This window comes from Elephas maximus, chromosome 3 (assembly GCF_024166365.1).
Source record: "Elephas maximus indicus isolate mEleMax1 chromosome 3, mEleMax1 primary haplotype, whole genome shotgun sequence".
NCBI lineage: Eukaryota > Metazoa > Chordata > Mammalia > Proboscidea > Elephantidae > Elephas > Elephas maximus.
The window spans coordinates 113,817,859-113,838,976 of NC_064821.1; the positions used below are offsets into that span (position 1 = coordinate 113,817,859).

Sequence of the window (21,118 nt, forward strand, 5' to 3'; positions counted from 1 at the left end):
TCCATAGAGGAGTTGTTGTGGAGAATATATGCAGCAAAACATATACCAATTCAACAGTGTCTACATCCACAATTCAGTGACGCTGATTACATTCTTTGATTTGTGTAACCACTCTCACCCTCCTTTTGAGTTGTTCCTCCCCTATTAACATAAACTCACTGCCCCCTAAAGTTCCTAACTGATCTTTCAAGTTGCTGTGATCAATTTGATCCTATATAGATAGTTCTTAAAAGAGCACTGATGCTCAAGGCAGACTTTTTTCTTTTTACCAGTTAAGCTTAATTGTTGTCTGGTTTTAAAAAGACACTCCGTAGGGTTTTCGATGTCTGATTTTCCAGAAGTAAACCACTAGGCCTTTCTTCCACGGTACCTTTTGGTGGACTTCAACTGCCAACCTTTCTAAATTAACAGCCAAGAGCTTTACCATTTGTGCCTCCCAGGGGGCTAGTTAGGACACCCACGTGGTGCACTTTGGATGTAGGCAGGGGTGACGGTGGAGCTAGAGTGAGGTGAAGGGGGAGAAGTTCGGGATGACTCAGAGGTTCAGAGATTGGCGTTCTGGGTAAGTGGAGATGTCTTTAACTGACTTAGAGAAGGCAGGAAGAAAAACGGGTTTTCAGGGGGAAGACAACGAGATCAGTTTTAGACAACGTCTACCTGAATTTAAAGAGCCTAAAACAGACAATTTGTAGTTGGGAATACTTGTGTCTTGGGAGAATTCTAGAGACATTGATCTTACAGTAGTTTATGGAATTCAGGTAGCTATTATTTTTACCCCAGTGCTTCTAAGCCACTTTCCTCCTTCGTTCCTGTTGCACTCAAAATAGTTTAAAGGCAGGAGTTCTCCAACCCTAAACTTTCCTCCCTCTGAAGATAACATACAGTATATAATTGAAAATGGCAGGAGTTCCTAACCCTAAATGTTTCTTCCTTTGAAAGTAACACACAGCATATGTCCAGGATACCACATTCCCTGCTCTCTACAGCTTATCTGTAAACAGAAGGCACTGGATTTCTCTGAGATGTCTCGTTTGCATTTTCATTTAACCCAGACTCTTTATAATGGCCTACAACAGCCTCCGTCTACTTCTGGAAATTCATCCCACCATGAATTTATTCTTCATGTTTCTACTACATTAAAAAAAAACAAACTTATTGCTGTTGAGTCGAATCCAACTCATAACGACATTACAGGACAGAGTAAAACTGCCTCATAGGGTTTCCAAGGCTGCAAATCTTTACGGGAGCAGACTACCACATCTTTCTCCCGTGGACTGGCTGCTGGGTTCTAACCGCCAACTTTTCAGTTAGCAGCCGAGTGCTTTAACCAGTATACCACCAGGGCTCCTTTCTTGGCCTCAAACATGCCAAGCTCATTTCTATTTCAGGGCCTTGCTGTCCCCTCTACCTGCAATGGTCTTCTCCCAGATTTCACCAGGCTAGCTCCTTCTCATTATTCAGGACTCAGCTCAAATGCTACCTCCTCAGAGTGGTCTTCCCTGACTGCCTTTGCTAAGGCAGCCTCTGATGTTTCCAACTCATCTCTCTCGACCTCCATCCTCCATTTTGGCGCCATCACAGTATTCATTTCTTTCTGAATTTGTCTTGTTAACGTGTTTTTCACGCAAGGAATTCTGTGTATCAGTTGTACAACACAATCAATGTAACTGCTGTTACTAAATTGTACATGTGAAAAACACTGCATTGGGAAATGTGTTACGTATATTTTTACAATAAAAAAATCATTTTGGTGTTTACTAAAAACTGAAGAAGGATGAATAGATGGGATCTTTGCCCTCAATAAGCTAAATGGCTCACTGCAAAGAAACATCTGAGTACCAGAGGGGATGTCACAGAGCAATGTCCCCTCCTTTGTGTTCATCTCCCTTTCAGCAGGCTGCCCCTCTGGCCCACACACTTGCTGGACATCTCTGCTGTTGCTCTTTTCGTGCTGTTCCCTGGACCCCCAGGGACTGTGAGAGAGGCAACAGGGAACTACAAAAAGAGTACCATCTTCAGAGTCAGGCAGACCTGGATTCAAATTGAGATATCACCACCATTCACTATTGTGACAAACACAATATTCAACTATACCTTCAAGCAAGTATCTTTGAACCTGCTTTGTGCTTTGAATTGGCTCCTGTAAATGCAGCCAGTGTTACCTACCTACCTCATACAGTTGTAATAAGTGAGAAAGGGTATGTAAAACTCCCAGCACACGCAGTACACAGCTGGAGCTCAGAGAGTATCATTATCATGTCAAATTCATTGTCAGCTGACTATACTCTCAATTAGTGTTTGTCAAATGCATTTAACTATATGAATAACTTCAACTGAGGATAAAGGTGATGGGTATTATGTGAGCATTATAATCATAATTACAATTAAACAATAGTTAACACCTGAGTACTTACTATTACCATGCTGTGTGCTTTACACACATTAGCACCACTATGCCTAATCCCAAAACTGTATATCATCAATCCTAAAAAACGTATTTTATTTGCATTTTAGCATCCCTGAAACTGGAATGACTCTTTGCAGTAGGTAGAACAGCTCCCCCATGGGTGTCCACATCCTAGTCCCTGGAGCCTGTGAAAAGCTTATATTACATGACAAGAGACTCTGCAGATGTGATTAAAGTTACACACCTTAATATAGGGGGATGAGCCTGGAGTATCCAGGTGGGCTCACTCTAATCACATGAACCCTTAGAAGCAGACAACTTTCTCTGGCTAGAGACTGAGAGACTGGGCAGGAGGGAAGCCCTAGTGGGAGAAGGGTTTGCTACACGCAAGGACAGGAGAGCGGTCTCTAGGCGCTAAGGGCTGGCCCCAGCTGACAGCCAGCAAGAGATGAGGGCCACAGTCCTACAACCATAAGGAACCTGAATGGGCTTGGAAGCAGATTCTTCCCAAAGCCTTCTGATAAGAGGCCAGCCCAGCTCACACCTTGATTTAGACCTTGTGAATCCAAAGCAGAGAAGCCAGCCAGGCCCACCGGGACTTCCGACCTACTGAACTGTAAGGAGTAAATGTGTGTTGTTTTAAATTGTTAAATTTGTGGTAAGTTGTTATGGCAGCAATAGAAAACTAATATACTCTTCCCTAATACAAGGCATAAACAGAATACAAAACATTACCAAAAATGACGAAGAGAAACCAGATAACTGGGAGCTCCTAAAAATCAAACACCTATGCTCATCTAAAGACTTCACCAAAAGAGTAAAAAGATCACCTACAGATTGGGAAAGAATATTCAGCTATGACATCTCCGACCAGCACCTGATCTCTAAAACCTATATGATTTTGTTAAAACTCAACCACAAAAAGACAAACAACCCAATCAAAAAGTGGGCAAAGGATATGAACACGCACTTCACTAAAGAAGATGTTCAGGCAGCTAACAGATACATGAGAAAATGCTCTCGATCATTAGCCATTAGAGACATGCAAATTAAAAGTACGATGAGATTCCATCTCACACCAACTAGACTGGCATTAATCCAAAAAACACAAAATAATAAATGTTGGAGAGGCTGCGGAGAGATTGGAACTCTCATACACTGCTGGTGGGAATGTAAAATGGTACAACCACTTTGGAAATCTATCTGGCGTTTTCTTAAAAAGCTAGAAATAGAAGTACCATACAACCCAGAAATCCCACTCCTGGGAATATACCCTAGAGAAATAACAGCCTTTACACGAACAGATATAGGCACACCCATGTTTACTGCAGCTCTGTTTACAATAGCAAAAAGCTGGAAGCAACCAAGGTGTCCATCAACGGATGAGTGGTTAAATAAACTACGGTATATTCACACAATGGAATACTACGCATCAATAAAGAACAGTGACGAATCTGTGAAACATTTCATAACATGGAGGAACCTGGAAGGCATTATGCTGAGTGAAATTAGTCAGAGGCAAAAGGACAAATATTGTATAAGACCACTATTATAAGATCTTGAGAAATGGTATAAACTGAGAAGAACACATACTTTTGTGGTTACGAGGTGGGGAGGGAGGGAGAGTGGGAGAGGGTTATTTATGGATTAGTTAGTAGATAAGAGCTACTTTAGGTGAAGGGAAGGACAATACTCAATACAGGGAAGGTCGGCTCAACTGGACTGGACCAAAAGCAAAGAAGTTTCCGGGATAAACTGAATGCTTCAAAGGTCAGCGGACCAAGGGCGCGGGTTTGGGGACTATGGCTTAAGGGGACTTCTAAGTCAATTGGCAAAATAATTCTATTATGAAAACATCCTGCATCCCACTTTGAGATGTGGCATCTGGGGTCTTAAATGCTTACAAGCGGCCATCTTAGATGCATCAATTGGTCTCAACCCACCTGGATCAAAGGAGAATGAAGAACACCAAGGTCACACGATAACTATGAGCCCAAGAGACAGAAAGGGCTACATGAACCAGAGACTTACATCATCCTGAGACCAGAAAAACTAGATGGTGCCTGGCCACAACCGATGACTGCCCTGACAGGGAGCACAACAGAGAACCCCTGAGGGAGCAGGACAACAGTGGGATGCAGACCCCAAATTCTCATAAAAAGACCAGACTTAATGGTCTGACTGAGACTAGAGGAATCCCAGCGGTCATGGTCCCCAAACCTTCTGTTGGCCCAGGACAGGAACCATTCCCGAAGACAACTCATCAGACATGGAAGGGACTGGACAATGGGTTGGAGAGAGATGCTGATGAAGAGTGAGCTACTTGTATCAGGTGGACACTTGAGACTGTGTTGGCATCTCCTGTCTGGAGGGGAGATAGGAGGGTAGAGAGGGTTAGAAACTGGCAAAATCGTCACGAAAGGAGAGACTGGAAGGAGGGAGCGGGCTGACTCATTAGGGGGAGAGTAAGTGGGAGTATGGAGTAAGGTATATATAAGCTTATATGTGACAGACTGACTTGATTTGTAAACTTTCACTTAAAGCACAATAAAAATTATTAAGAAAAAAAAAACTAATATACTCTTACAATTGATGTGGATTACAGTTTAATTCCCCCCCCCCAAAAAAAACCAAACCCAGTGCTGCTGAGTCGATTCCAACTCACAGCGACCCTACAGGACAGAGTAAAACTGCTCCATAGAGTTTCTAAGGAGCTCTTGGCAGATTCAAACTGCCAACCCTTTGGTTAGCAGCCATAGCACTTAACCACTGTGCCACCAGGGTTTCCAGAGTTTAATTAGCAGCATTTATTTCTTTCTTAGTGGCACATATGTGTCTCATAACCAATGGTATCTTAGATTTGATGATCTCCCTTTGCCACTGAGTCAGTTCCTACTCACGGTGACCCATGGGTTACAGAACTGAACTCTATAGGGTTTTCTTGGCTGTAACCTTTACGGAAGCAGATCACCAGGCCTTTCTTCGTGGCACAGCTGGGCAGGTTTGCACCTCCAACATTTAAGTTAGGAGGTGAGCACAGACTGCACCATTTAGGGACCTAGATTTGATGATATACGGTGTTGTTATCTACTTTACAAATGGGCAGCGAATCTGAGGGGTTAGCCAACTTGCCCAGGTCATTCAGACTGCAAGCTCAAGCTCTAAACCATCATATGCGCTGCTAAAGTGCTCGCAAGAACTATAGGGTCCTGTCAAAAGGCCAAGGAATGACTGACATGAGCTCCTCAGGCCCGTGTCTGACTTGTGATCCCTAGTACAGCTGATCACAAAGACACAGCTGGGTCCAGAAGGTACCTGCCCTCAGCAGAGTGAGCACCCAAAGGTGCTAGGTATGATACTAAGTACTAGGGACAGAATAACAGACAAAGAGTCTGTCTGTATGGAGCTGACACTATAGTGGGGGAGACTGACAGTATGGCCACAGACAGACGTAAGTGCCAGAAGAAAAAGCATCCAGAGAGCCTTAAACTAACTTTCACAGAAGAAATAACTCACATATTCAGGAGCTGAAGAGAAATAGAGTGCTGGGCCTGGATGATAAGATCCTTTTTTTGGATCTTTCATGGGCCGCTGCTAAGGTGGGAATTCTGAGAAAGATAGTTTACTGCTGTTTTGCCTTTTTGTTTTTTTTTAATGGAGATATAAGCCAACTTTATGCCAGGCTACCTGACACAAATTTTTAAAAACAAACAAACAAAACCACAGCCACCTTTTTTACCAAACCATGATTTCTGTCTTTCAATGTAATTCATTTTTAACAAGATGAAAATTCATTTTATATTAAAATAGTACCGCAAGAGGTGACTGGAAAGTACTTCTGAAAGAAAAGATGATTTTTTGCAGCTCCAACCCCATTCCCTTGGTAGAATTCTGAGTTCTGGCACGTCTTCTTACATTCCTTTACTTTCATCCGTCTTTCACCTTGGAAATAGGGTAGACATCTCTCTGCTGGTGGAATCAAAAGGAGAACAGAAGCCCAATTCCGTGGGTAAACAAAAAAATGTGACATGTAATACTGCAAAAACTCAACTCCAGAAAGACAAATAACCCAATTAAAAAATGGGCAAAATATGAATAGACACTTCACTAAAGAAGACATTCAGGTAGTTTAACAGACATATGAGGAAATGTTCACGATCATTAGCCATTAGAGAAATGCACATCAAAACTACAATGAGATTTCATCTCACTCCAACAAGGCTGGCGTTAATCCAAAAAACACAAATTAATAAATGTTGGAGAGGCTGTGGAGAGATCGGAACACTTACACACTGCTGGTGGGAATGTCAAATGGTACAATCACTTTGGAAATCGATTTGGTGCTTCCTTAAAAAGCTAGAAATAGAACTACCACACGATCCAGCAATCCCACTCCCTGGAATATATCCTAGCGAAGTAAGAGCCTTTACACGAACAGATATACGCACACCCATGTTTACTGCAGCACTGTTTACAATAGCAAAAAGATGGAAGCAGCCGGGGTGTCCATCAACCGATGAATGGATAAATAAATTATGGTATATTCACACAATGGAATACTACGCATCGATAAAGAACAGTGAGGGATCTGTGAAACATTTCATAACATGAAGGAACCTGGAAGGCATTATGCTGAGTGAAATTAGTCAGCTGCAAAAGGACAAATATTGTATGAGACCACTATTATAAGAACTTGAGAAATAGTTTAAGCTGAGAAGAAAACATTCTTTTGTGGTTACGAGAGGGGGAGGGAGGGAGGGTGGAAGAGGGGCATTCACTAATTAGATAGTAGATAAGAACTACTTTAGGTGAAGGGAAAGACAGCACACAATACAGGGGAGGTCAGCACAATTGGACTAAACCAAAAGCAAAGAAGTTTCCTGAATAAACTGAATGCTTCAAAGGCCAGGATAGCAGGGGCAGGGGTCTGGGGACCATGGTTTCAGGTGACATCTAAGTCAACTGGCATAATAAAATCTATTAAAAAAAACATCCTGCATCCCACTTTGAAGAGTGGCATCTGGGGTCCTAAACGCTAGCAAGCAGCCATCTAAGATGTATCGATTGGTCTCAACCCACCTGGATCAAAGGAGAATGAAGAACACCAAGGACACAAGGTGATTATGAGCCCGAGACAGAAAGGGCCACATGAACCAGAGACTGCATCATCCTGAGACCAGAAGAACTAGATGGTGCCCGGCTACAACCGATGACTGCCCTGACAGGGAACACAACAGAGAACCCCTGAGGAAGCAGGAGAGCAGTGAGTTACAGACCCCAAATTCTCATAAGACCAGACTTAATGGTCTGACTGGACTAGAAGGACCCCGGTGGTCATGGCCTCCAGACCTTCTGTTGGCCCAGGACAGGAACCATTCCCGAAGCCAAGTGTTCAGACATGGATTGGACTGGACAGTGGGCTGGAGAGGGATGCTGGTGAGGAGTGAGCTTCTTGGATCAGGTGGACACTTGAGACTATGTTGGTATGTCCTGCCTGGAGGGGAGATGAGAGGGTGGAGGGGGTTAGAAGCTGGTGAAATGGACATGAAAAGAGAGAGTGGAGGGAGAGAGGAGACTGTCTCATTAGGAGGAGAGTAATTGGAAGTGTGTAGCAAGGTGTACATGGGTTTTTGTGTGAGAGACTGACTTGATTTGTAAACTTTCACTTAAAGCAAAATAAAAATTATATATAAAAAAAAAAAACCCAAAAATGTGACATGTACAACCTTCTTTCAGGAGATATGTGTAAATGGAAAACCTAGGTTTCTAAAAAGATTTCCCAGAACATACCACTAGAAATTACATATTCTCAATCTCTCTTTCTCTCTCCTTTGCTTTTGTTTGAGAGGGAGAAATTCTAGACTAGAAGATCATCTTCATGATGGTTTTGGAGAAGCCCCAGTTTAATAATACCATTAGCTGAAAACTATTTATAATTCGGACATTAGCCACTGGCATAAAACCCTACTTTCCACTTCTCTAGATTTTGCATGGACAGAGATGATTTGGCAGCCCACTCTACCCTTAGGCCCCAAAGAGCCATCACATTCTTAAGTCTGTATTTAAGAGATTCTGGAGGAAATATATGCAAGAGACTTGCTTAAATAAGAAGGAAAGGGTAATAAATACCCAGAGGATCTATAGGTCACGGAGACCAGGAAAAGATGTCCAAACGGACCCAAACCTCAACCTCACTCATAATTAGAAAAATTAAATTAAAACTACTGTAAGTTATCATTTCTCGCCAACTAGATAAATAAAACTAAAAAGAGCTGACACTTTTTCCTGGTGGGGCTGTGGGGGCACAGGCAGCCCAATGCGCTGCTGATGAATGGGTGAAACGGCTCTACCCTTCCAGAGAGGAACTACAAAGACGTTTGCTCGTGATTCAGCAGTCCCACTTCTGAGAATCTATCCTTGAGGTATACCTGCACAACGGCAAAATGACTTAATGGAGGTTTATTCATCACGGCACTGTTTGTTTAGCAAAAGACTGGAAACTACCCAAAGCTCCAGCAATAGAGGATTGGTTGAATAAACTACGGTACCTGCATATAATGGAAAACTGTTACACAGTTCCCAAAAGAGCTCTATGCTGATAAAGAGAGGTCTCCTGGATAGACTGCTAAGTGAAAAGAGCATATAACACACCATCTTTTATGAAAGGGAAGCGAATAAAATATATATATTCATATTTGGTTGTAGTTACAGAAAGAATAAACAAGAAATTAATAAAGATTGCTACCTGTGGAGAATGACAGAAAAGTGTGAATGGGGATGGGATGCAAGCAAGACTTCTCAGTGTTTACCTTTTTATATGGGGACACTGGTGGTTTGGTGGTAGATTCTTGCCTTCCATGTGGGAGATCTGGGTTCAGTTCCTGGCCAATGTACTTCATGTGCAGCCACCACCCATCTGTCAGTGGAGGCTTGCATGTTGCTAAGTTGCTGAACAGGTTTCAGGGGAGCTTCCAGACTAAGACAGACTAGGAAGAAAGGACTGGTTATCTACTTCTGAAAATCAGCCAATGAAAATCCTATGGATCACGATGTTCTGATCTGCAGCCAATCATGGGGATGGCTCAGGACTGGGCAGCATTTCGTTGAATTGTGCATGGGGTCACCACGAATCAGGGCCCAACCTGAGGGCAGTTAACAACAATAACACCTTTTTATATGTTTTTTTTTTGACCATATAAATACATTACTTTTTTTTTTCTTTTTAATGAAGAGGTTGTATAAGCTATTTTTCACAAGAGTGTCAAGAACAGGACAAGACCAGCTTGGAAAAACAAAGCTAAGGAGGAGTCCATCTAATAAGACGGCATTTGAGGAGCCTGGGTTTAGGCAGGTAATTTATCACATGGGCGTCAGTAAGTCAGAGAAACCTCAGACCAGAGTTCAGGATGAAAACATCCAGGTGAGCATGGAGAGATCGTCCTCTGACCTGTTTATATCACCTGCTGGGTGTGGGTGGCCCGGAGCCCCAGTGATATTTATTACAGCCAGAAGGACGAGAACTGTAGGTGAATGGGAAGCAAAGATAGAAACGCTAGGATTACCTCCCAGGCCACTTGCCAGGAGCCTTTATTTACTTTCTGGATTTAGACAGTAATGGCTGAAGCCTGCTGCTCATAAAATATTTATGGTAAAAAAAAGAAGGCAAAGCATGTGTTGGAGCATACTGCTTAATTCAACAGAGAGATTCCTGAAAAGTTGAGACTCCCAGAATTTTGTAAAATCAAATCACACTGTAAATTCAACAGGTGAGTTTGCTACTTAGAAAAATCTGTAGTGGATCCTTGTTATGAATTGTCATGTCCTGGTATTTGTTTGCTGAATGAGTCTGCCTGAAGAAGGCTGCGTTTAACTGATGAAATGTGAAAGGCTTTCAAGTTTCTGCACCTGTTGGCTTTTTTCCGTAAGATGTAGTCTCTGCATAAAACAGAAGGCCAAGGACCTAAGTACCAATCACCACCTTTATCTATCCTTAGATATTAGAGCTAGAAGTTTGAGAACCACTGCTTTAGTAGTTTGAATCCACCCAGTAGTGTTGAGAAAGAAAGGCCTGGCAATCTACTTCCACAAAGATTACAGCATTGAAATTCTAATGCAGTGCAGTTCTACTCTGACACACATGGGGTCACCGTGAGTCAGAAAAGACTTAACGGCAACAGGTTTAGTTTTTGTTTTGTTGTTTTTTGGCTTTAGCAGTTAGATCCACTAAACAAGGCCAATCCTACCTGCTATGTAATTGCTTCCAAGGAGAGGTGCCAGAAAAAGGAAGTTAATTCTGACAGTAGGCTTTCTAAAGGATCAACTTAAAACAGGAAGCATGCCACAATCGCCGGCTGGCACTAAAGGAATAAAAACTCCCTTTCCTAGTTTTTGGAAGTTTTGGTCACAAGGCTTCCCCAACCCTGCCCCACTTCTTACCCCAAACTAGAAAAGTTCCTTTTCTACACGAAGCACAAAAGGAAGTTCCAAAGGCTCCTGCAGCCATTAATGTCCTCATTCTGTCCCCAGGGAGAAGGTCCACAGTTGGCCAATAAATGACATGAATCTCTCTCATATTCCTAGGAGTCACCACTGCAGACCCTTCATCAGCGAGACTGCTTAAGAGGTGCAGGGACCCCAGGCTGTATCAGACAACACTCTGTTATTGGGGTTCAACTAACAGCAAACAATGTCAACAACCCCAAGCACTTAGTCATTACCTGCCCCTTAGGGAATGATGAACTGAAGGGGAAGAAGCCCATCGAAGCAAATGTTCACCACTGAAAATGAGTTTCTGAGCAGATATAATCTATTCTACTGCTCTGGATTAAAAAAAGACCACCAGCTCATGTGCCTTGCTGGCACACACTGCAGAGAACATAGTTTTATTCCTTCATTCTGACAGCGTTTATTGAGCACTTACTATGTGCCAGGCCCTGCTGGCTCATGACTTTAGAAGGTCATTGTGGCTGAAGTGGCTTTGAGAGGTAAAGTTGCTGCTGGCCATATTGTTTGCGTCTCTGTGCAAGTTAGCAAAAAAGCATCCCCTCCAAGTGGACCTAGTCTTGCTAGCTTGATGGAGTCAGAAAGCAGTGTCCCTGCATTCTGGCCGAGGAAGTTCTAATCCAAGACACAAGGCTTGTTGAACAGATTTCAGCCCCTACTTGCCTCCCTGGCCAGGCATCCTTGTGGAGTGAACTCCCTGTACAACAGTTCGAGGCAGCTCTGTCAAGAAGTCACAAGGTAGTCTCTCTGCTTCTTGGCCAGACATCCAACCCACCCCTGATAACTTCTCTGAGCAGCCAATCATGACCTTACACATCCATGAAAAGCCCCATGGTCCAATGTGCAGCCCATGGTCTAATAATTCAAAAGGTTTAGTTAGTCTAGGAATAGGTCAGACATCAAGTCTGCTGGTTTCAACGCTTTTTCCAATTTGCCTAAGCTTCTGTTTGATGTGATGTGATGGTTTTATCTTGGTCTTCAGAGAGCCTCAATAAGGTCCAAGCAGTTTCAGATTTTAGCTCACACGGGGATTTTAGATTTAGCTCACGTTGGGATTTAATGGGATTTCAGTTTGAGTCTTCATGTGAGGAGAAGCCTTACGCTGCTCCTCAACAATTTCTCCTCAAAAAGCAGACAAAATGTGAGGTCACTGCAAGCTTGGGGTCTGAGTCAAAGGGTCCCAGTTTGAGGTTAAGGGCTTAATGTCAAGTGGGCAGAGGCATCTTGGTGGGCAACATCTGCAGCTAAATAAAGCCTGATTATTATACATCAGTGACGATTCCACCCCCAATGGACTCATGTGGGTTTGCACACAGCCATTCTGAGTGAAGGCAACTCTATACACACAATGCAAGTGCAGCGATGACCAATTCAGAGCCCATCCAGGGAGCATTTGTGATCATGCCACCCAAGTTAAATCAGAGCTTAGCTTCTCTCCGCGGTCAACAAGACGGGTTCCTCTATATCAATTACGTGACCTTGACTGCAAGAAGAATGGTGGCCTATCCTGTAAGAAAGCACATGGAATATAAGGCCTCATACCCCTTTGGCCCCAAAGTTACCCACTCACAATCAATGACTGAGAGAATCACAGGTGCTTAGCAACTGATTCACTAAGTTAGACCAACCCAGAAGCTCTTTTAGCTATTAATTCTCCAACGGACTTGAAAGTATCAAAAATCTTAAGTCTGCAATACCCTGATTTTTATTGTACAGTGATCCTCTGAAATGCAGACTCATTAAAAATAGACAAAAGTCCTCCTTGTCAGAGAAGGGCAGCCAGACGCTCACAGTTAAGCGCCTTTATGATAGTCCATAAAGCCTGACATGTTAAACCAAACATTTAAGTGACACGAGGAATGATTTGCAAAAACACCTAGGCAATAAACTGAATATTCCAGTTGTAAGTTACCTCCAATCAAATCACTTCCACTTTCTGCCCTGGATCCCAACTACCTGCTCACTACTCGCCTTTCCCGAGAAGACACGTTGGGAGGTAGGCAGCAGGACAATTGCTTCATCTGTACTCTCAAGGTCTCCTCTAAGAATCCAGAGGTGCACTTCACAGGTCACTGAGGACGGGTCTCTGTAGTCACTTCAGATTGGCTGGATCCTCTAGCAATTCTGGACGCTTCAACTTCCATGGCTGGAGAGGGGTAAGCCCACGAGAGGCACGGAAAATTCTCCTCAGGTGTATCATCTCACTCCTATAAGGAGCACTCGTCATATTTCCCTTGGTTTGACTTACAGCTTTTAAACTTAATTTCTTTGATAACGCTCTCTTCACGCTTACCTCTAGCTAGAGGTACCCCCACTGTGGCTCTGAATCACAACAACTCTGGGTCAAATTCTGGTTTTACCACTTTAGCCAGGTTTGGACCTTTACAAAAATTTAGCTTGCTCATCTGGGGTTTTGTGAGGACAAAGCAAGAAATACATGCAAGGGGCTTAGAACTGGGCCTAGTATGTAGAAAAGCTCAACACATGGGGTCACCCAATTGTGCAGTAATTATTTTCTATACAGTAAACTTTCCTGTGAAACGAAGCCAGCCTGTGCCCTACTCATTATTACCTCCTAGGTGTCTGATACACTGAAGGTGCTGTACAAAGGCATGTTCGTTCATAGACAGCTTGGATCCGGGCCATGACAACTTCTGTGAAGTCAAGCTTGGTGGTCTTGGTCTATATGTCGATTATAATTACCCACCCTGGATTTTTCAAATATCTTTTATGAAGATAAAACTACAAACTTCTACCAGAGCCTCTCTGTTGTTGCTGTTAGCTACCATCTAGTTGGCAACTCAAGGCAACCCTAAGCGCAACAGAACCAAACACCATCCCCATGATCAGTTGCAGATCGGACCCTTGAGATCTACAGAGTTTTCATTGGCTAATTCCCAGACACAGATCACCAAACAGGTCTTCCTAGCCCACCTGTAGTCTGGAAGCTCCTCCGAAACCTGTTCAGTATTAGCAATTCTCACTATGACGGTTTTGACATTTAAATTAAAGACCTTTAACTGCCAGGCAAGCTGGGTTTTCCCCCCCCCCCCCCCCCGTTAAAACAAAATCCTACTATTTGTAGTCAATAAATCAGAATATTTATTAGGTAACTGTTACACTAATTAATTACTTTTTATTATACATACATGTTCATTGGGGACAGTGGGAGAAAAAAAAGGAAGAAGGGGAAGCACCATAATCCCACCACACATTTATCTATATTTTCCTCTAGCTTTTTTTTCTATTTAAATAAAAAAATCCTTTTAACCTGGTTGTAATTGTAATAACGCGCTGTAACTGTGCACACCGCCTTTCCCCTATTTACCCGATCATAACATGGACTTCAGGGGTTACTGACTCTTTTTTAAGTTTCTAATAAAAAAAAAAAAGGAAAATGGCAATCAATTATGTCAAATCGAAAGAGTGATATTTGCCAAAAAAGTAAAGGTGAGAAGGCAGGAAGGGATGGGAAATCAGGATGAAAGGAAATGGGGAACCTAGGACAGAAATGGGGAGAGTGCTGACACACTGTGGGAAATGAAACCGATGCTACGGAATACCGTATACACAAACTACCAAACGGGAAACTAATTTGCTCTGTAAACCTTCACCTAATGCAAAATTAAAAAAAAAGAAAGAAAAGAAAACAGGATTGAAATCTAAAAGGAGAATTTTGTTTGAACAATTTAAAGAAATACTGCAATCCATTTCACATCTAGGAGATCCAATGATAGTTACCTAATTATATTCTGTTACTTCATAAGCTCTTTTTAAGTTGCAGGGTTTTTTTCTTTGAATTTTGAGAAATATTAAAATTTTCTGTCATTGTTTTCTTGTTTCAAAAACACATACTGTATAACATTTAGAAAAATGAAAAAGACAATTTCAATAAGTGATCATTTAATGTTAATACTTACTGAATGTGGACTATGTGCCAGGCACTATTCTAAATGCTTTACATAGATTAACTCATTTATCCCTCACAACACCTCGTTGAGGCACAAAGATATCAAATATGAGTCAGGATTCCATCTGTAATGCCCTAGGAGTGAAAAGAATCAATAGTTCATTCAATTCAGCCCTCCGCAATTTCAGCGTATAACATCATAGGCAAGAAACCATGCATAATAGCACTATACCCTTTAGAATTAGTTTAAAAATATTATAAACCACCATCTCTGCATCCCTGGAGAACAATTAGTAAAATGAGAAGTCATCTGCAGCATGCGCTAAGATTACAATCAGTCCAACTCTGTGCACCTGATGTTCATTTAGAAAAAACAACAGCTTAAACGGGTTTGTTTTAAATTGGAAGCGTTTTTTTAAATTCTGAAAATGATTCAATGATGCAATGAGTAGATCCCACAAATTAAGTGAGCACTCACTGTCACATAAAATTTAAAAATAAACCCTCATAATCAGTCCTAAACTCTTTTCAATGACTTATCTGTTGGCATTAGACATCAGTACATGAAAAAGTAAATAACTGGATACCTTTGGGTCATATTTTTTCACACTGTAATTAAAAATCAGACTTGGTTAAAGACAAATGCTTCTGTTCCTCGTATAATTTCCTATTCAGGGCTAATAAGCATGACTGTTTGAAACAAATTCTCTTTTAAATTTTAAAGATAATTAATAAAATATTTTGACTGCCTGGCTCTAAATATATGATTGAAACTTCAGAACAAAAAGCATATTAAAACAAGTAATCCATTAGTCACAATTATTCATACTGCTGTGGTAGATGCATGACATATATGTATATATACATACGCACACACACATATATATAACCTGTTGTGTTTAAGGCCAGCTCACAGCAACCCTATAGGACAGAGAAGAACTGCCCCATAGGGTTTCCAAGGAACGAATGGTGGATCCAAACTGCCGATGTTTTGGTTAATAGCCAAGTGCTTATAACCACTTTGCCACCAGGGGTCCATATACATACATATATATACACACACAATACACATATATATACATGATATCTACATCTATCTTTATGTTAATCTATTTATATATCAGGTACTGCCTTTGGAATTTAAAATTGCTCTATCTAGCATTTCCAGAAAGTTCAAACTGCCATCTTATGATTTATCCTATAGCTTGCTGCTTGTGCAGGACAGATAAGTAAAATACCTAATAATTTTGAGCATTTACTATGTGTTAGGTATAGTAGCTTCCCAAAGATTGTTTCATATTCTTTCATAAAAACTCTATGAGGTAACAGAATTTCAAATTCTCATGGACTCCAGAGTTTCTGGAGCCATGGATGGTGGATGAACCCTTGAAACTATTGTCTAGAGATAATCTTTAAACCTTAAATCGAAAATATCCCCTGAAGTCATCTTAAAACCAAACAGTAGTTTAGTTTCACTAGTGAAAAAAGGTTTGCTTGAACATTACGCTCTTTTAAGACTATCTATGTGGGATCAAATTGACAAAAGCAACTCAAAACACTAGATAGGAACCTTAAGTTTATGTTATTGATGGAGGAAGAGCTCAGAAAAGGAGAGAATGGTTGTACAACTTGAAGAATGTCATCAATGTCACTAAGTTGTACATGTAGAAACTTGAATTGGTTTGTTGTGCTGTGTAAATTCTCAACAACAGCAAATTAAACCATGTCAAAAATTAAAAAACTCTACAAGGTAGAGACTACTATTATCCCATTTTACAGATCAGACTGAGAAAAGTTAAATAACTAATATTCCCATCCAGGTCTGACACCAAAGCCCATACAACCCCAACTACCATTAAACTGCTTCTCTTCCAAGTCGAACCTCAGAAAAGGTTACTTGATTTCCACACCTTAACTCTCTGGGGTAAGCTGATACATAAAACATGAAAAACCACCCAATACAAATCCAATACAACACCGTTAATGACATAATTCTAATTTGAAAGCTTTTTTCTGTCAGAGGTTTTGAACGTAAAAAACAAAACGACAATCTAAATTTGAAAGATTTTTCACTCAGAGAGGTTTACAACTTAAAAAATAAAATAAATTTGATATTAACCATTTCCTTAAGCTTTTTGACTGTAAAACCTTTTGCTCTCATAACTTGATAAACCACCCATGTTTTTTAACACAAGCCCAATACCACAAATCCAATTGTTAGAAAGCTTTTTTTTACATAAGATTGGAGCTCTCCACAGAGAAAATATTTTTATGATACTAATCTTTTCAGTCTCTTGTGAAAAACAGATTCCCATGTTATACATTTATACATTTCTACACACACAAATCCAGTCAGGGTTCAATACCTAGTGAATTACTTGGGTTAAACACTAAATACTACTACTCCACTTTTAAAATAATTCCCATAATGCACAAAAATTAAGACTGTTCAGCATTTTGGGGGCCTAAACCAGTACTTTATGGTATTGGTTAACTGTCATGGGAGGCAAAGGAACTAAATATTTGATCCTAAAGTCCTTTCATCAGGGAAATCTATGTGAAATATTTGATTATTTTTAAATATTATGCGTCTGTGTGAATTACACGTTTCTGTTTATTGGAAAAGAGGCTTGCTAATATACATACTTTGGCTAAAAAAAAAAAACCAGCTCCTTATTGAATTTTTACTGACGTGAAGGACTGTTTTGGCAATAGTAAAATCCAATCCCGTCCTTCTAGCAGTGCCTGCCTTCCTGGTTCCTCTAGGCGAGGTCCAGGATCCTGCGATCATTTACACTGAGAGCCGAGAAGCACCAACAAAGGTGACTATACTTTAAAAAAGCAAAGCCAAACCCCATTTTTAAAATGGAAAACACACAGACACAGACCCTGCTTCTGACAACATCCAAGAGATTCATTATAGACAATCTAGTCAGGACAGGCTACAACTGCCCCAGGAAATATAAACAGCGTCCGCAAAGACAAGAGGCGGGAGAGGAAATAACTGATGGGAAGGAAGCTAATCATGTGAAGTTTGTCCAACTCCACAGGATCTAATACATTCCTGGTTTGTTTCCACCGGAGCAGCCATTAAACGTGCCTTGACACGTGGGGGAAAAGGACCTCCCTTTTCTCTGGGTTTTGGCCATTTTCCTTCTCTGTCCACTTGTTTGTATACAACCACACTCGAGCCGGGATGACCACAAGATGCCAGGGCCTCATTAGTTCCTTCAGTTAGATTTCGAGGTGTGCAAGGATTCACTCCAAGGAGCTGAGTTTAATAAAAACACGACTTCCTTTTCCAAAGTTATGAATGGCTTACAAGGTAGAAACAGAAGGCAAGGGACAAGCGAGGGCTGGGAGACCTTGGTTTTATTCTAAAATTAGCTTTAATTGGTACGTCCTAATTAAAAAAGTCACCACGATTCACGCAGAACGCGCCTGGCAATACATATATACAGATATATGTCACCCAAGACTCACGTCTGAGCCTTGGTTACTATCTGCAAATAAAGTGTGCAAAACGGCAGTCTCGGAGTGAGTCACTGCTCGAGGGTCCCTGCCGTGATGTGTGATCGGGCTTCTCCTCCCTGAGACCCGCTATTTCCCCGCTAGACCCTAGCTCAGAGCCGGCTCCAGTGTTGCGCTCCGCCGGCTGGTCCCAGGAAAGAGCAGAAAAGTAGGCAAGAGGGGCGTGGCGTCCCCCCTCGCCCCCAGATGCCGCCGAGCGACTCCAGTCCTCGGCCGGCTCCCCCAAAGCCTGGCACGTTCGTCCGCAAAGGGCTGGGAACACTGGGGGCCTCTCCAACCTGGCGCGGGGCGCAAAGCCGCGGGCCCGCGAGGAAGCGAGCGAGCGGGGAGACTTTTCCTCCGCCCCCGCCTCCATCCCAGGGTCCATGTCCCCGTCCCCAGCTCCGGAGAGCCCCCGGCTTCTCGCGCCCTCAGGCTGCCGCCCGTCGAGGGCTCAGCGCCTTCCCCCGCGGCTCGCACGCGCGGTCTCGGACTCCCCGTTTGTGTCTCTCGCCCTCCCTCCCCCACCCCTTCTTCGGCGCCCAGTGCCCAGACCAGTCCCCGCCCTCCGGGACACTCTTCCCTCCTTCCTTCCTTCCTTCCTCCGTTCCCTCCCTCCATCTAGCTTCCCAACCCCGGGAACTCGGAGGCGGCCCCTGAACTCGCCAGCCGACGCCCCGAGGGGCGCGCTGGTCCCCGCGGGGACCCGACTTGCCACCCGCGCCCGCCGCTCGGTACACACTCGCCTGCCGGTGCGCTGTCCCACAGCCGCCGCCGCCGCCGCCGGGGACTCGGTGTCTAAGGGCTCCTGGAGACAGCTCCGACCTCTCCTCCTCCAGCTCCTGCTCCTCGGGGCTCCGCCTCACTCGGGGTGGGCGGGGCGGACGCCCGACGGGCGGGGCGGCGGCGGCGCCCGGGCGAGCAGTTCGCTGCCCAGGACGCTTTCCTCCGGCCCTGGCCCTCCTTCTGGCCCAGACGCCCTCGTTGTTCCCCGGTTCGACCGTGAAGCCCAAGTCGTTTCCCCGCCCGCAGAGAGGAGAGGTTGAGAACTGGTCAAGCTCCGCGAACGTCCGGTTCCTGTGGTCATCCCCTTTTCCCCAGATTCTCAAAGGGGACCTAGAATTCAATGTGGGCCCCCCACACCAGGACCCAGGCCCTGTACCGGGCTGCTCGAACTCCTCGGAAGTTTCCTTTGCGTGCGGACGCCTTCTGAGCCCGTATGCCAACGGTCCCCTGGGCCGCGGAAGACGCCCGCTGCCAACCCCCAACACGAAAGTTAGGCTCTGCTCCAGGAATTTCTTAAGAAAACAGTAACAGTAAATTTTAAAGCGCCCTAGGGCCACGGAGAGATTTTGTTTCCCAGAAAGTGGAGACGTTAATAGGCGGGTTGTTGAATTTGAAGTGCATCCACCCATCGTGAGCTTCCCCTCCAACTCTTCCCTTCCAACCCAGAGAAATCTAAGTGCCCAGTACCTGGCTGAGTTTGTGCGTAATTAATTCCTTGAATCCGTTTGTTCTTTTCTTGATGGATTCAGGGTCTAGTAGTTTGAAAAGTCACATCTGCTTCCACAGACTTCAAACTATACAGCCATTCAACAGACATTCAGTGAGCACCTGCTTTGTACCAGGCATGGTGCTGAAGGTGATGGGAAAGATACAAAGGCGAATCGGACCTGGGGCTCACCCTCAAAATGCTCAGGAGTCTACAGAAAGCAAGGAAGATGGATGTGCAGAAATCTTACCACCCAGCAGACTTCTCGTATTCCTGCCTCTCCTTTCCTGTGCAACATGGTGGGGATAAAAGAGAAGATGAGACCAAACTAGGTCACTTTAGAACCAGTGTGGATAGAGCCTATACTTGAAATAGCATCTAAAAGCGTTAATAGGGATGTTTGTATGTTGAGTTTCACCAAAAGAAGCAAATCCCTAGGGAAGCTTGGAGCTGAGGACTATAGTGAGCATATTTTCACTCTTGCCTTCTGACCCTATTCGGGTATCATTCTTAGTGAAATTACTTGAGCAGGGGTGCAAAAACGGATGTTGCAGGTAGAGGATGTTGTGGTTGGGTTCCTGCCTTTGGGAGTGTGGTCTTAGGAACCTGTGGATGGTAATGGTTTTGGGGGTGTAGACCATGGCTTGCTAGGGAAGCACTTTATGTCCTGCTCTGCACGGTGGTAGGAAATGCTTGACTGACTCACAGATATTGACAGTTCAAAGGATACACCCTAACTAAACATACAAACAGCCTGATGCCAACAGGGACTGAGACGATCACATATTGGGTTTTGTATCCTTTGGGCTGAGACTACAGAATTGATTCCTACTGTCATGCCACAAGGGCATTTTATAGCTAAGTGCTTTCACCTATGTAATCTCACCAAAACAAAACAGACAAACAAACATGTTGTTGTTGAGTCAATTCCAACTCATAGCTACCCCATTTGACAGAGTAGAACTGCCCCAAAGAGTTTCCAAGGCTGTTTATCAGGTGTGGATTATCCAATAGGCAAGGCAAGCACGGTGCTTATCTTGCTTACCAGATCACCTGTAGTGAACAATTTCACATTTTTCACCACATCAAAGATTCTGCTTCTAGGTATGCCTGGCATCTGTCTCTCTCCAATGCCACTGTACCTTCCTGCAGCCACTTTTCAAATTTACAGTCCCCGACAGGGACAGATTACCCATTAAGCAAGGTAAACACGGGCTTATTTATGAATCTGTAGTAACCAATTTCACATGGGTTTCACAGTGCTAACGAGCTGAAACTCATGTGAAATTGGTCCCTA

At 43.2% G+C, this 21,118-nt stretch overlaps 1 protein-coding gene across 3 annotated transcripts in view; it reads right to left on the reverse strand.

The window, feature by feature from the left end:
- The window catches only part of GNG12 (G protein subunit gamma 12), a 153,838-nt gene extending 134,262 nt beyond the window's left edge, over nt 1–19,576 (reverse strand). For 2 of the 3 annotated variants that reach the window (XM_049879548.1, XM_049879549.1), the window contains exon 1: nt 19,072–19,576. The gene's annotated coding sequence lies outside the window, so the exon portion shown is untranslated. The remainder of the gene's footprint in view (nt 1–19,071) is intronic. The other variant, XM_049879547.1, reaches the window with a different exon arrangement.
- Between the last annotated feature and the right edge of the window lie 1,542 nt (nt 19,577–21,118).